Genomic DNA, 14,432 nt, shown 5'->3' with positions numbered 1-14,432 from the left:
GGATTGTGCTCAGTTACTACTGACAGTGTCAGGTTGGTGCCGTTATACTGATTACACTGATACCTGTGATCAGGATTGTGCTCAGTGACTACAGACAGCGTCAGGTCGGTGACATTATACTGATTTAACTGGTACCTGTGATCAGGATTGTGCTCAGTGACTACAAACAGTGTCAGGTTGATGCCGTTATACTGATTACACTGATACCTGCGATCATGATTGTGCTCAGTAACTACAGACAGTGTCAGGTCGGTGCCGTTATACTGATTACACTGATGAGTGTGATCAGGATTGTGCTCAGTGACTACAGACAGTGTCAGGTCAGTGACGTTATACTGATTCAACTGATACCTGTGATCAGGATTGTGCTCAGTGACTACAGGCAGTGTCAGTTCGGTGCCGTTATACTGATTACACTGATACCTGTGATCAGGATTGTGCTCAGTGACTACAGACAGTGTCAGGTCGGTGCCGTTATACTGATTACACTGATACCTGTGATCAGGATTGTGCTCAGTGACTACAGACAGTGTCAGGTCGGTGCCGTTATACTGATTACACTGATACCTGTGATCAGGATTGTGCTCAGTGGCTACAGACAGTGTCAGGTCGGCACTGTTATACTGATTACACTGATACCTGTGATCAGGATTGTGCTCAGTGACTACAGGCAGTGTCAGGTCAGTGCCATTATACTGATTACACTGATACCTGTGATCAGGATTGTGCTCAGTAACTACAGACAGTGTCAGATTGATGCCGTTATACTGATTACACTGATACCTGTGATCAGGATTGTGCTCAGTGACTACAGACAGTGTCAGGTTGGCGCCGTTATACTGATTACACTGATACCTGTGATCATTATTGTGATCAGTGACTACAGGCAGTGTCAGGTCAGTGCCCTTATACTGATTACACTGATACCTGTGATCAGGATTGTGCTCAGTGACTACAGACAGTGTCAGGTCAGTGACATTATAGTGATTTAACTGATACCTGTGATCAGGATTGTGCTCAGTGACTACAGGCAGTGTCAGGTCGGTGCCGTTGTACTGATTACACTGATACTTGTGATCAGGATTGTGCTCAGTTACTACTGACAGTGTCAGGTTGGTGCCGTTATACTGATTACACTGATACCTGTGATCAGGATTGTGTTCAGTGACTACAGACAGCGTCAGGTCGGTGACATTATACTGATTTAACTGGTACCTGTGATCAGGATTGTGCTCAGTGACTACAAACAGTGTCAGGTTGATGCCGTTATACTGATTACACTGATACCTGCGATCATGATTGTGCTCAGTAACTACAGACAGTGTCAGGTCGGTGCCGTTATACTGATTACACTGATGAGTGTGATCAGGATTGTGCTCAGTGACTACAGACAGTGTCAGGTCAGTGACGTTATACTGATTCAACTGATACCTGTGATCAGGATTGTGCTCAGTGACTACAGGCAGTGTCAGTTCGGTGCCGTTATACTGATTACACTGATACCTGTGATCAGGATTGTGCTCAGTGACTACAGACAGTGTCAGGTCGGTGCCGTTATACTGATTACACTGATACCTGTGATCAGGATTGTGCTCAGTGACTACAGACAGTGTCAGGTCGGTGCCGTTATACTGATTACACTGATACCTGTGATCAGGATTGTGCTCAGTGGCTACAGACAGTGTCAGGTCGGCACTGTTATACTGATTACACTGATACCTGTGATCAGGATTGTGCTCAGTGACTACAGGCAGTGTCAGGTCAGTGCCATTATACTGATTACACTGATACCTGTGATCAGGATTGTGCTCAGTAACTACAGACAGTGTCAGGTTGGTGCCTTTATACTGATTACACTGATACCTGTGATCAGGATTGTGCTCAGTGACTACAGACAGTGTCAGGTCGGTGCCGTTATACTGATTACACTGATACCTGTGATCAGGATTGTGCTCAGTGGCTACAGACACTGTCAGATTGATGCCGTTATACTGATTACACTGATACCTGTGATCAGGATTGTGCTCAGTGACTACAGACAGTGTCAGGTTGGCGCCGTTATACTGATTACACTGATACCTGTGATCATTATTGTGATCAGTGACTACAGGCAGTGTCAGGTCAGTGCCCTTATACTGATTACACTGATACCTGTGATCAGGATTGTGCTCAGTGACTACAGACAGTGTCAGGTCAGTGACATTATAGTGATTTAACTGATACCTGTGATCAGGATTGTGCTCAGTGACTACAGGCAGTGTCAGGTCGGTGCCGTTGTACTGATTACACTGATACTTGTGATCAGGATTGTGCTCAGTTACTACTGACAGTGTCAGGTTGGTGCCGTTATACTGATTACACTGATACCTGTGATCAGGATTGTGCTCAGTGACTACAGACAGCGTCAGGTCGGTGACATTATACTGATTTAACTGGTACCTGTGATCAGGATTGTGCTCAGTGACTACAAACAGTGTCAGGTTGATGCCGTTATACTGATTACACTGATACCTGCGATCATGATTGTGCTCAGTAACTACAGACAGTGTCAGGTCGGTGCCGTTATACTGATTACACTGATGAGTGTGATCAGGATTGTGCTCAGTGACTACAGACAGTGTCAGGTCAGTGACGTTATACTGATTCAACTGATACCTGTGATCAGGATTGTGCTCAGTGACTACAGGCAGTGTCAGTTCGGTGCCGTTATACTGATTACACTGATACCTGTGATCAGGATTGTGCTCAGTGACTACAGACAGTGTCAGGTCGGTGCCGTTATACTGATTACACTGATACCTGTGATCAGGATTGTGCTCAGTGACTACAGACAGTGTCAGGTCGGTGCCGCTATACTGATTACACTGATACCTGTGATCAGGATTGTGCTCAGTGGCTACAGACAGTGTCAGGTCGGCACTGTTATACTGATTACACTGATACCTGTGATCAGGATTGTGCTCAGTGACTACAGGCAGTGTCAGGTCAGTGCCATTATACTGATTACACTGATACCTGTGATCAGGATTGTGCTCAGTAACTACAGACAGTGTCAGATTGATGCCGTTATACTGATTACACTGATACCTGTGATCAGGATTGTGCTCAGTGACTACAGACAGTGTCAGGTTGGCGCCGTTATACTGATTACACTGATACCTGTGATCATTATTGTGATCAGTGACTACAGGCAGTGTCAGGTCAGTGCCCTTATACTGATTACACTGATACCTGTGATCAGGATTGTGCTCAGTGACTACAGACAGTGTCAGGTCAGTGACATTATAGTGATTTAACTGATACCTGTGATCAGGATTGTGCTCAGTGACTACAGGCAGTGTCAGGTCGGTGCCGTTGTACTGATTACACTGATACTTGTGATCAGGATTGTGCTCAGTTACTACTGACAGTGTCAGGTTGGTGCCGTTATACTGATTACACTGATACCTGTGATCAGGATTGTGTTCAGTGACTACAGACAGCGTCAGGTCGGTGACATTATACTGATTTAACTGGTACCTGTGATCAGGATTGTGCTCAGTGACTACAAACAGTGTCAGGTTGATGCCGTTATACTGATTACACTGATACCTGCGATCATGATTGTGCTCAGTAACTACAGACAGTGTCAGGTCGGTGCCGTTATACTGATTACACTGATGAGTGTGATCAGGATTGTGCTCAGTGACTACAGACAGTGTCAGGTCAGTGACGTTATACTGATTCAACTGATACCTGTGATCAGGATTGTGCTCAGTGACTACAGGCAGTGTCAGTTCGGTGCCGTTATACTGATTACACTGATACCTGTGATCAGGATTGTGCTCAGTGACTACAGACAGTGTCAGGTCGGTGCCGTTATACTGATTACACTGATACCTGTGATCAGGATTGTGCTCAGTGACTACAGACAGTGTCAGGTCGGTGCCGTTATACTGATTACACTGATACCTGTGATCAGGATTGTGCTCAGTGGCTACAGACAGTGTCAGGTCGGCACTGTTATACTGATTACACTGATACCTGTGATCAGGATTGTGCTCAGTGACTACAGGCAGTGTCAGGTCAGTGCCATTATACTGATTACACTGATACCTGTGATCAGGATTGTGCTCAGTAACTACAGACAGTGTCAGGTTGGTGCCTTTATACTGATTACACTGATACCTGTGATCAGGATTGTGCTCAGTGACTACAGACAGTGTCAGGTCGGTGCCGTTATACTGATTACACTGATACCTGTGATCAGGATTGTGCTCAGTGGCTACAGACAGTGTCAGATTGATGCCGTTATACTGATTACACTGATACCTGTGATCAGGATTGTGCTCAGTGACTACAGACAGTGTCAGGTTGGCGCCGTTATACTGATTACACTGATACCTGTGATCATTATTGTGATCAGTGACTACAGGCAGTGTCAGGTCAGTGCCCTTATAGTGATTACACTGATACCTGTGATCAGGATTGTGATCAGTGAATACAGTGTCAGGTCGGTGCCGTTATACTGATTACACTGATACCTGTGATCAGGATTGTGCTCAGTGACTACAGACAGTGTCAGGTCGGTGACGTTATACAGATTACACTGATACCTGTGATCAGGATTGTGCTCAGTGACCACAGACAGTGTCAGGTCGGTGCCGCTATACTGATTATAATGATACCTAGTGATGAAATCCGTCTTGTGGTTGTTGTTTATCCTTTATTTTCAGTTTTGTGTTAATGATATGCTCGTGCTCTGGGGCGGCCTGTGAGGGGATCTTTGGGGGTCTTCTTGTGGGGCTCAGCTATTCATAATGCTGACAGGTCACTGATCCCTCACTGACCTGTCCCCTAGTTTACATAATGAATATATGCACATATTGCAATGAAAAAAAACTTTCTTGAAGATGCACCTCCGGAGTTTCAACAAAATCTCTCATTAGATGTTATAAATCTGTCTTCAATCAATCTGTCTGATTTGGAAATAAAACTTCTTTCTCGTGGTCTGAACTTTGTTCCTACAACTCTGAATTGGACGTTTTTTCAACCTGAAAAGACATTAATAAATTGGTGAGAGATTTAACCATAAAAAACCTTTCTTTTAGATGAGGTGTCACAGGAACCTGTTCAATCTTTTCCTGATAATCAATTTAATGTTAACAAATTTTTCTGAAGAAAATGGTTTATTATGTCGTTTAATCTTAGACACATTTAATGTGCCATCTTATGATTCTAATATGATCTTTTCATTCAAAACAAAAAATCCGACTTTTCACCCAGTAAACACTAGAACTGACACCATGGAACGCTTTCAAGATAATGTGTAAGGCCTGTCCCACACGTCCAGATAATTCTGGTACTGGAAAAATCGGTACCGGAGTTATCCGTGTCCGTGTGTCCGTGAGCTCACGTGGCACATCAGTGTGGCACACGTGCGGCAGCCGTGTGCAGCCCGTGTGCCGACTGGGTACCACACGGACCGTGCAGGAGTCAGCGCTACAGTAAGCGCTGTCCCCTGCTTTGGGTGCTGAAGCCGCCATTCATTTCTTCTCTCCAGCAGCGTTCGCTGGAGAGAAGGAATGAAAAATCATTGTTTTGGGGTTTTTTTTGCGGTTGAAATAAAGATCTTTGTCACCACCCCCCTCCCACCCCGTGTGCGCCCGCCCGCTGGAAATATTTTATTTCCAGCGGGCGGGCGCACACGGGGTGGGAGGGGGGTGGTGACAAAGATCTTTATTTCAACCGCAAAAAAACCCCCAAAACAATGATTTTTCATTTCTTCTCTCCAGCGAACGCTGCTGGAGAGAAGAAATGAATGGCAGCTTCAGCACCCAAAGCAGGGGACAGCGCTTACTGTAGCGCTGTCTCCTGCACGGTCCGTGTGGTATCCAGTCGGCACACGGGCGGCACACGGCTGCCGCACATGTGCCACACTGATGTGCCACGTGAGCTCACGGACACACGGACACGGATAACTCCGGTACCGATTTTTCCGGTACCGGAATTATCTGGACGTGTGGGACAGGCCTCATTCAGCTTCCTATCCCTGTAAAGCTAATCTATCAAAGGCAGAACAAATTGCCCTAAGAAATCTTGAAAAACATTCTAATATCATCATAAAAATGTCAGATAAAGGTGGTTCGGTTGTGGTAATGAACGCATGTGTCTATGTCTCTGATATTATGGACACGATTTCAAAATATGAAACATATTCCATTCTCAAGAGCGATCCGACTACCAATTTCTCTGCTGAATGTGATTATATTATACAAGAAGGGTTTTCACAGGGCTTTTTCTGAAAAAAAAAAAGGAATATCTTTGTGTGGACAACCCAATAATCACTATTTTACATGCATTACCAAAGACTCATACAAATATATTTCCTCCTCCCATGCGCCCTATAGTGTCAGGAATAGGTTCCTTCATTATGTACTTGGGGTTAGGGTTACAAAATTATAGCATAACTGTGTTATCATTTCTCCTTTCACACAATTATTTTTTGTTTAACGAAAAATTCTTTATTCAAAATAAAAAGGCGTTTCAATGGGAGCTAAATTCTCCCCTTCAGTTGCAAACCTAGCGATGGCATGGTGGAAAGAACATTTCATTTTCAATATTGATAATTCATTTCTTAATTCTGTACAATGGTATACAAGATATATCCCCTTCATGATCTTGGGATTTTCCGTTTTTCTGTGTTCGTTTTTCGCTCCCCTCCTTCCCAGAGCCATAACTTTTTTATTTTTCCGTCAATATGGCCATGTGAGGGCTTATTTTTTGCGAAACAAGTTGTACTTTTGAACGACATCATTGGTTTTAGCATGTCGTGTACTAGAAAACGGGAAAAAAATTCCAAGTGCAGTGAAATTGCAAAAAAAGTGCAATCCCACACTTGTTTTTTGCTTGGCTTTTTTGCTAGGTTCACTAAATGCTAAAACTGACCGGCCATTATGATTCTCCAGGTCATTACGAGTTCATAGACACCTAACATGACTAGGTTATTTTTTACCTAAGTGGTGAAAAAAAATTCCAAACTTTGCTAAAAAAAAATAAAAAAATTGCGCCATTTTCCGATACATGTAGCGTCTCAATTTTTCATGATCTGGGGTCGGTTGAGGGCTTATTTTTTGCGTGGTGAGCTGGCGTTTTTAATGATACCATTTTGATGCAGATACGTTCTTTTGATCGCCCGTTATTGCATTTTAATGCAATGTCACGGCGCCAAAAAAACGTAATTCTGGCGTTTCGAATTTTTTTCCCGCTACGCCGTTTAGCGATCAGGTTAATGCTTTTTTTTATTGATAGATCGGGCAATTCTGAACGTGGCAATACCAAATATGGGTAGGTTTGATTTTTTTTTTTATTGATTTATTTTGATTGGGGTGAAAGGGGGGGTGATTTAAACTTTTATATATTTTTTATTTTTTTCACATTTTTTTTAACTTTTTTTTTTACTTTTGCCATTCTTCAATAGCCTCCATAGGAGGCTAGAAGCAGGCACCACTCGATCGGCTCTGCTACATAGCAGCGATCTGATGTTCGCTGCTATGTAGCAGAATTGCAGGTGTGCTGTGAGCGCCGACCACAGGGGGCGTTCACAGCTGCCGGGGATCAGTAACCATAGAGGTCTCAAGGACCTCTATGGTTATTATACAGAAGTATCACTGACCCCCGATCATGTGACGGGGGTCGGCGATGCACTCATATCCGGCCGCCCGGCCGGAAGTGCCCGTTAAATGCTGCTGTCTGCGTTTGACAGCGGCATTTAACTAGTTAATAGGTGTGGGCAGATCGCGATTCTGCCCTCGCCTATTATGGGCACATGTCAGCTGTTCAAAACAGCTGACATGTCCCGGCTTTGATGCGGACTCACCGCGGAGCATGCATCAAAGAGGGGGAGCTGACCTTGGACGTACTATCCCGTCCGAGGTCAGAAAGGGGATATAGATGATTTACTTCTGGTTTGGAATGATGACATTTCACTCATTCCCCCTTCTCTATGATGACCAATGTAATGTAAGATTCACACATTTTTTCTATAAAAATCAGATCTGCTTCTTGGATTTATGTTTGACTGGTGAACCAAACGACCTATTTCCAGTTGTACTTACTGCAAAAAAAACCGCTGGCAACACCCTATTACACGCACCAAGCTTTCACTCACCCCACACAATCAAATCCATACCTTTAGGAAAAGTTATTAGCGCTAAACATAACTGTAATGAAACTGCCCAATTCAACCTAGAAACGCAGATAATCAACAACCGTCTCAGCAGAAGAAGGTATCCCAATTGGATTATCAGCCGCGCTTGCTCCATTGCCGACACTAAGCCCAGACAAGATCTTATCGGCAACAATAATACTTCAAACAAATGTGAAAATAAAATAATAGACCAGCCAATCTTAGTCCTCACCTACAGCACTTATTTCAAATAAAAAAATAGTACGTCATAATATGTATGACAGTATTATGGATAAAATAAAGTCTTGGAAAACAGCATTAGATTAGAATCAAGACAAGCACCCACAATAGGTCGTGTTTTGTCACCTAGTTTTTATAACTGTAATAAAAACGTCAGACCTCACCATTGGTTATCTAGTGTGGGTTATCACAAATGTGAACAGTCCCTGTGTAAAACCTGCCCGCATTCCCAAAAAGCCCTTTGTTTTTCTTGTTCCACCAACAATTTTTTTGCTAGGACGGCCTGCCGAAGGAGATTTTGATAGACCAGGGAACCCCCTTCATGAGCAAGGTAATGAAGGAACTGTGTAGGGTCCTCCAGATTGCCCGGCTGAGAACCTCTGTGTACCGTCCACAGACGGATGGCCTAGTAGAACGCTTCAATAAAACCTTGAAAGCCATGCTCAAAAAGGTCTTTGAGAAGGACAGTCGAGACTGTGACTACCTGCTTTCGTTTTTGCTCTTTTCTATCAGGGAAATTCAAAAAGCCTCTACTGGCTTCTTGCCGTTCGAGCTACTGCATGGTCAACATCCGTGAGGGCTCCTGGACATCGCCAAGGAAACATGGGAAACTGAGGTCACGCAACACAGGAGCATTATAGAGCATGTCGCCCAGCTGCAGGAGAGAATGGCAAAAGTGATGCCTATCGTGAAGGAGCATCTTCTCCAGGCACAGGAAAGGGTGTATAACCCATCAGCGAGGCTGAGGCAGTTCCAGCCCGGGGACCGCATGCTAGTGCTTATCCCCACTGTGGAGAGTAAGTTCCTAGCCAAATGGCAAGGTCCATACGAGGTGGTGGAAAAACTGGGCAAAGTTAATTACAAAGTACACCAGCCGGGAGGAAGAAAGCCGCACCAGGTCTATCACATGAATTTGCTCAAACCCTGGCGAGACAGAGAACCACTGGGCACCCGTTGCCTGGGAGCCAGTCCCAAAGTAACTGTGGATGATGTCACCATTGCAGAGACCCTAACGCCGGCCCAGAGACAACAGTGTCGGGAGCTGTTGCAGTGGAACCGGGACCTATTCTCAGAGTTGCGGGGGCATACGCAGGTGGTCGAGCATCACATGTTGACGGAACCGCTTGTCACGGTGAACCTCAAGCCCTATAGTATTCCAGAAGCACGGAGAGAGATCATATCCAATGAGGTGAAATGGATGCTAGACCTTGGGGTGATAGAGGAGTCAAAAAATGGGTGGTCGAGTCCCATCATTCTCGTACAGAAACCTGACGGTGAGTGGCGGTTCTGCAACGACTACCGCAAGCTGAATGCAGTCTCTAGTTTTGACGCTTACCCGATGCCTCATGTGGACAAACTCATTGAGAGATTTGGACCCGTGATTAGTGTTGAGCATTCCGATACCGCAAGTATCGGGTATCGGCCGATACTTGCGGGTATCGGAATTCCGATACCGAGATCCGATACTTTTGTGGTATCGGGTATCGGTATCGAAACAACATTAATATGTAAAATACAACATTAATGTGTAAAATAAAGAATTAAAATAAAAAATATTGCTATACTCACCTCTCCGACGCAGCCTGGACCTCACCGAGGGAACCGGGAGCCTTCTTTGCTTAAAATGCGCGCTTTTCCTTCCTTCCGTGACGTCACGGCTTGTGATTGGTCGCGTCGCCCATGTGGCCGCGACGCGACCAATCACAAAGCCGGAACGTAATTTTAAAATACTGAATGCCTAGAAGGACCTGAAAATTACGTCACGGCTTGCTGTGATTGGTCGCGTCGCGGCCACATGGGCGGCACGCGACCAATCAGAAGCCGTGACGTCACGGAAGGAAGGAAAAGCGCGCATTTTAAGCAAAGAACGCTGCCGGTTCCCTCGGTGAGGTCCAGGCTGCGTCGGAGAGGTGAGTATTGCAATATTTTTTAGTTTAATTCTTTATTTTACACATTAATATGGATCCCAGGGCCTGAAGGAGAGTTTCCTCTCCTTCAGACCCTGGGAACCATCAGGAATACCGTCCGATACTTGAGTCCCATTGACTTGTATTGGTATCGGGTATCGGTATCGGATTGGATCCGATACTTTGCCGGTATCGGCCGATACTTTCCGATACCGATACTTTCAAGTATCGGACGGTATCGCTCAACACTACCCGTGATGCATATTACAACTCTGGACCTGACGAAGGGCTATTGGCAGATCCCCATGTCCCAGAGTGCCAGGAAGAAGACAACCTTCTCAATGCCTGATGGGTGTTTTCTATGCACCAGGATGCCCTTCGGTCTGCAGGGCGCCCCGGCCACCTTCCAGAGGGCGATGGATAGAATCCTAGCTCTGCATAAGAAGCATGCCGCAGCGTACCTCGATGACATAGTGGTCTTTAGCCCTGACTGGGCCAGTCATCTGCCAAAGGTACAGTTGGTTCTGGATCCTTTAAGAAGAGCGGACTTCACCATAAATCCGAAAAAGTGTGCCATAGGGAAGGAAGAGGCCACGTACCTGGGCTATGTGGTCGGAAGGGGCAAAATTAAACCACAGATAAATAAGATCAAGATGATTCAGAAGTGGCCGCAACCACTTACCAAGAAGCAAGTAGGGGCGTTTACCGGCGGTTCATCCCAAGTTTTTCTATAATCGCCGCACCATCTTCTTAAAGGTACAAAGTCGACCATAGTTTAATGGACCACGCTGTAATCGTGGGACCCTGCTGTAATCGTGTGATCCCGCTGTGATCTGTGTGACCCCGCTGCAATCGTGTGACCCCGCTGTGATCGTGTGACCCCGCTGTGATCGTGTGACCCCACTGTGATCGTGTGATCCCGCTGTGATCTGTGTGACCCCGCTGCAATCGTGTGACCCCGCTGTGATCGTGTGACCCCACTGTGATCGTGTGACACTGCTGTGATCATGTGACCCCGTTGTAATCGTGTGACCCCGCTGTAATCGTGTGACCCCGCTGTAATCGTGTGACCCCGCTGCATCCGCTGATTGTACCTGGTGTCACAATCACTGGATAAATTATTTCGAGTCTTTACAGCCGCCCTTCCCTGATTGCGATCTCTCGGGTCACTACATTGGCAGCGAGCAGATGGCGGAGATATCAACAGATTAGCAATGACCTTCGTCTTCAGGGCGCGTCTGACACTCATCTCATCATCTGTGATCGCGTCTATCATTAATGGTTTGATCAGTAACTTCGGGTTATCTCGGTGCTCACGGGGGCTGCAGCCTCATCACACGTGACCATCGGACAAGAGAACTTCGCCCTGAGAATAACTGAGAAGGAGGATTGAAAACGCTTACTCTGTAAGGCCAGTCTCACACATCCAGATATTTCCGGTACCGGAAGAAACGGTCCCGGAGCTATCCGTGTCCGTGTGTGCACGTAGGCCATCCGTGTGCTGTGCGTGTGTCTGAAGTGGACGAGGGCAGGGCCGCCCATGTATATCCATGATCTGGCTCAGCAAAACTTCCACACTCAGATTCCATTTTAACAAACATATCTTTACTGTTATACATTTTTCCTTAACACAGCGGAACACAATAATAAACAACACAAAATATGCCTATCCACAGAAATAACGTGTAATACAAACTGTCCCTCACTTTCCCTATCCACACGTTACCAGTCTCTTTGCTCCAGAAGGTTATCTTCCCACGTCGCAGGCCTGTCACTGCAGGGGGACGCTCCAGCCGAGGAGAAAACAACAGGGATTAAACAAAATTCCGTCTCTCAGGTCCAAACTGTAATCCTTGGGGTACGGCAGGTAGGGGTGGAATGTTCGGCCTCTCAACAGAGGACCCGCTTACAGTTCGTGGGTTCAGGGTCTGTGGAGATGTCACCGCTGAGTGGTCTGCAGTGTGGGAGCTGGGAAGAATCTGGAAGTCAGCTTTCAAGGGAGGGGAATCATCCAGGCAATCTCCTATGTCGCATATGTGGGAGGACGCCAGATCACACACTGATCTCTCTCTGCACCGACAGACTTCCCGGGCTTTTCTTCCTCTCCTTCCTGATCACATGACACAGCAGGGGGGAGCTTAGCCAATACAGTTGGTTTCACTGTAATCACATTCGACATAGGTACAACTTCTGGCCACACGGGGGCAGTGTCTGTCACAGATTCTTCTATGTCAATGATCACAGAACAGTCAGAGCCGGCCAGCTCATTACATGTCCGTGTTTATCGTCCGTGTGCTCTCCGTGTATTGAAACAATTTGTTTTAATTTTAAGCCTATGACTTTAAAAAAAGCACACGGACGGCACACGGACGGCATCCGTGTGCAATACATGTTTACACGCACCCATTGACCTTAACGGGTCAGTGTGATCCGTGCGCTCCCACGAACACTGACATGTCTCCATGTTTTGCACACGGTCCGTGAAAACACGCTGACATCTGCAGAGACACATTTATTTTAATGTATCTACGTGTGTCAGTGTCTCCGGTACGTGAGGAAACTGTCACCACACAGGAGCCAGTGACGTGTGAAACCGGCCTAATGTTCAGCCGCTCGTGGGCTGTAAGTCCTCATCCTCGCCTATCCTCATCCTCGCCTGTCCTCATCCTCGCCTGTCCTCGTCCTCGCCTGTCCTCGCCCTCACCTGTCCTCGCCCTCACCTGTCCTCGCCCTCACCTGTCCTCACCCTCGTCTGTCCGCGCCCTCGCCTGTCCTCATCCTCACCTGTCCTCGCCCTCGCCCGTCCTCATCCTCGCCAGTCCTCGTCTGTCCTCGCCCTCGCTTGTCCTCATCCTCGCCTGTCCTCGTCCTCGCCTGTCCTCATCCTCGCCTGTCCTCATCCTCGCCTGTCCTCGTCCTCGCCTGTCCTCGTCCTCGCCTGTCCTCGTCCGTCCTTGTCCTCGCCTGTCCTCGCCCTCGCCTGTCCTCGTCCTCGCCTGTCCTCGTCCTCACCCTCGCCTGTCCTCATCCTCGCCTCTCCTCATCCTCGCCTGTCCTTGCCCTCGCCTGTCCTCATCCTCGCCTGTCCTCGCCCTCGCTTGTCCTTGCCCTCGCCTGTCCTCATCCTCGCCTGTCCTTATCCTTGCCTGTCCTCATCCTCGCCTGTCCTCGTCCTCGCCTGTCCTCGTCCTCGCCTGTCCTCGCCCTCGCCTGTCCTCGCCCTCGCCTGTCCTCATCCTCGCCTCTCCTCATCCTCGCCTGTCCTCATCCTCGCCTGTCCTTGCCCTCGCCTGTCCTCATCCTCGCCTGTCCTTGCCCTCGCCTGTCCTCATCCTCGCCTGTCCTCATCCTCGCCTGTCCTCGCCCTCGCCTGTCCTCATCCTCGCCTGTCCTCGCCCTCGCTTGTCCTTGCCCTCGCCTGTCCTCATCCTCGCCTGTCCTCATCCTCGCCTGTCCTCGCCCTCGCCTGTCCTCATCCTCGCCTGTCCTCGCCCTCGCCTGTCCTCGCCCTCGCCTGTCCTCATCCTCGCCTGTCCTCGCCCTTGCCTGTCCTCGCCCTCGCCTGTCCTCGCCCTCGCCTGTCCTCGCCCTCGCCTGTCCTCATCCTCGCCTGTCCTCATCCTCGCCTGTCCTCGTCCTCGCCTGTCCTCGCCCTCGCCTGTCCTCGCCCTCGCCTGTCCTCATCCTCGCCTGTCCTCTCCCCTGCCAACTTCTCTTACATCAGCAGTGTGCTGTTCTTTCAGTTTGTTACAATGTATCAGTCAGTGTAGCTCAGGGGAATGACTGGGTACATTGTAACAAACCCTCAGCTGTAGGAGCCATGAATCCTTCCCTAGTGATTTCAGGTGCTGTCAGCGCCTTGTTCTGTTTGTCTCCACATTTAGTATTGTTCATTATCCTTATTTTCTTTCATGTTATATATAAAGTTTGTTTTTGCGGAGCAGATACGCTGTGTCCTTGGCGGTATCGACGGCGCCAGGTGACGGTGTCCTTGGCACCATATGTTCCATATGAGCATACACAAATGTATAGGAGGAGGCGACCGTGTCCAATCCTGAGGGCCACAGGGATACACAACTGGTCAGAACGACAGCGACAAGGATGGGCGGGGGAGGGGG

Source organism: Ranitomeya variabilis, chromosome 4 (genome assembly GCF_051348905.1).
Source record: "Ranitomeya variabilis isolate aRanVar5 chromosome 4, aRanVar5.hap1, whole genome shotgun sequence".
Lineage (NCBI taxonomy): Eukaryota > Metazoa > Chordata > Amphibia > Anura > Dendrobatidae > Ranitomeya > Ranitomeya variabilis.
Note: the sequence above shows the minus strand (reverse complement) of the source record.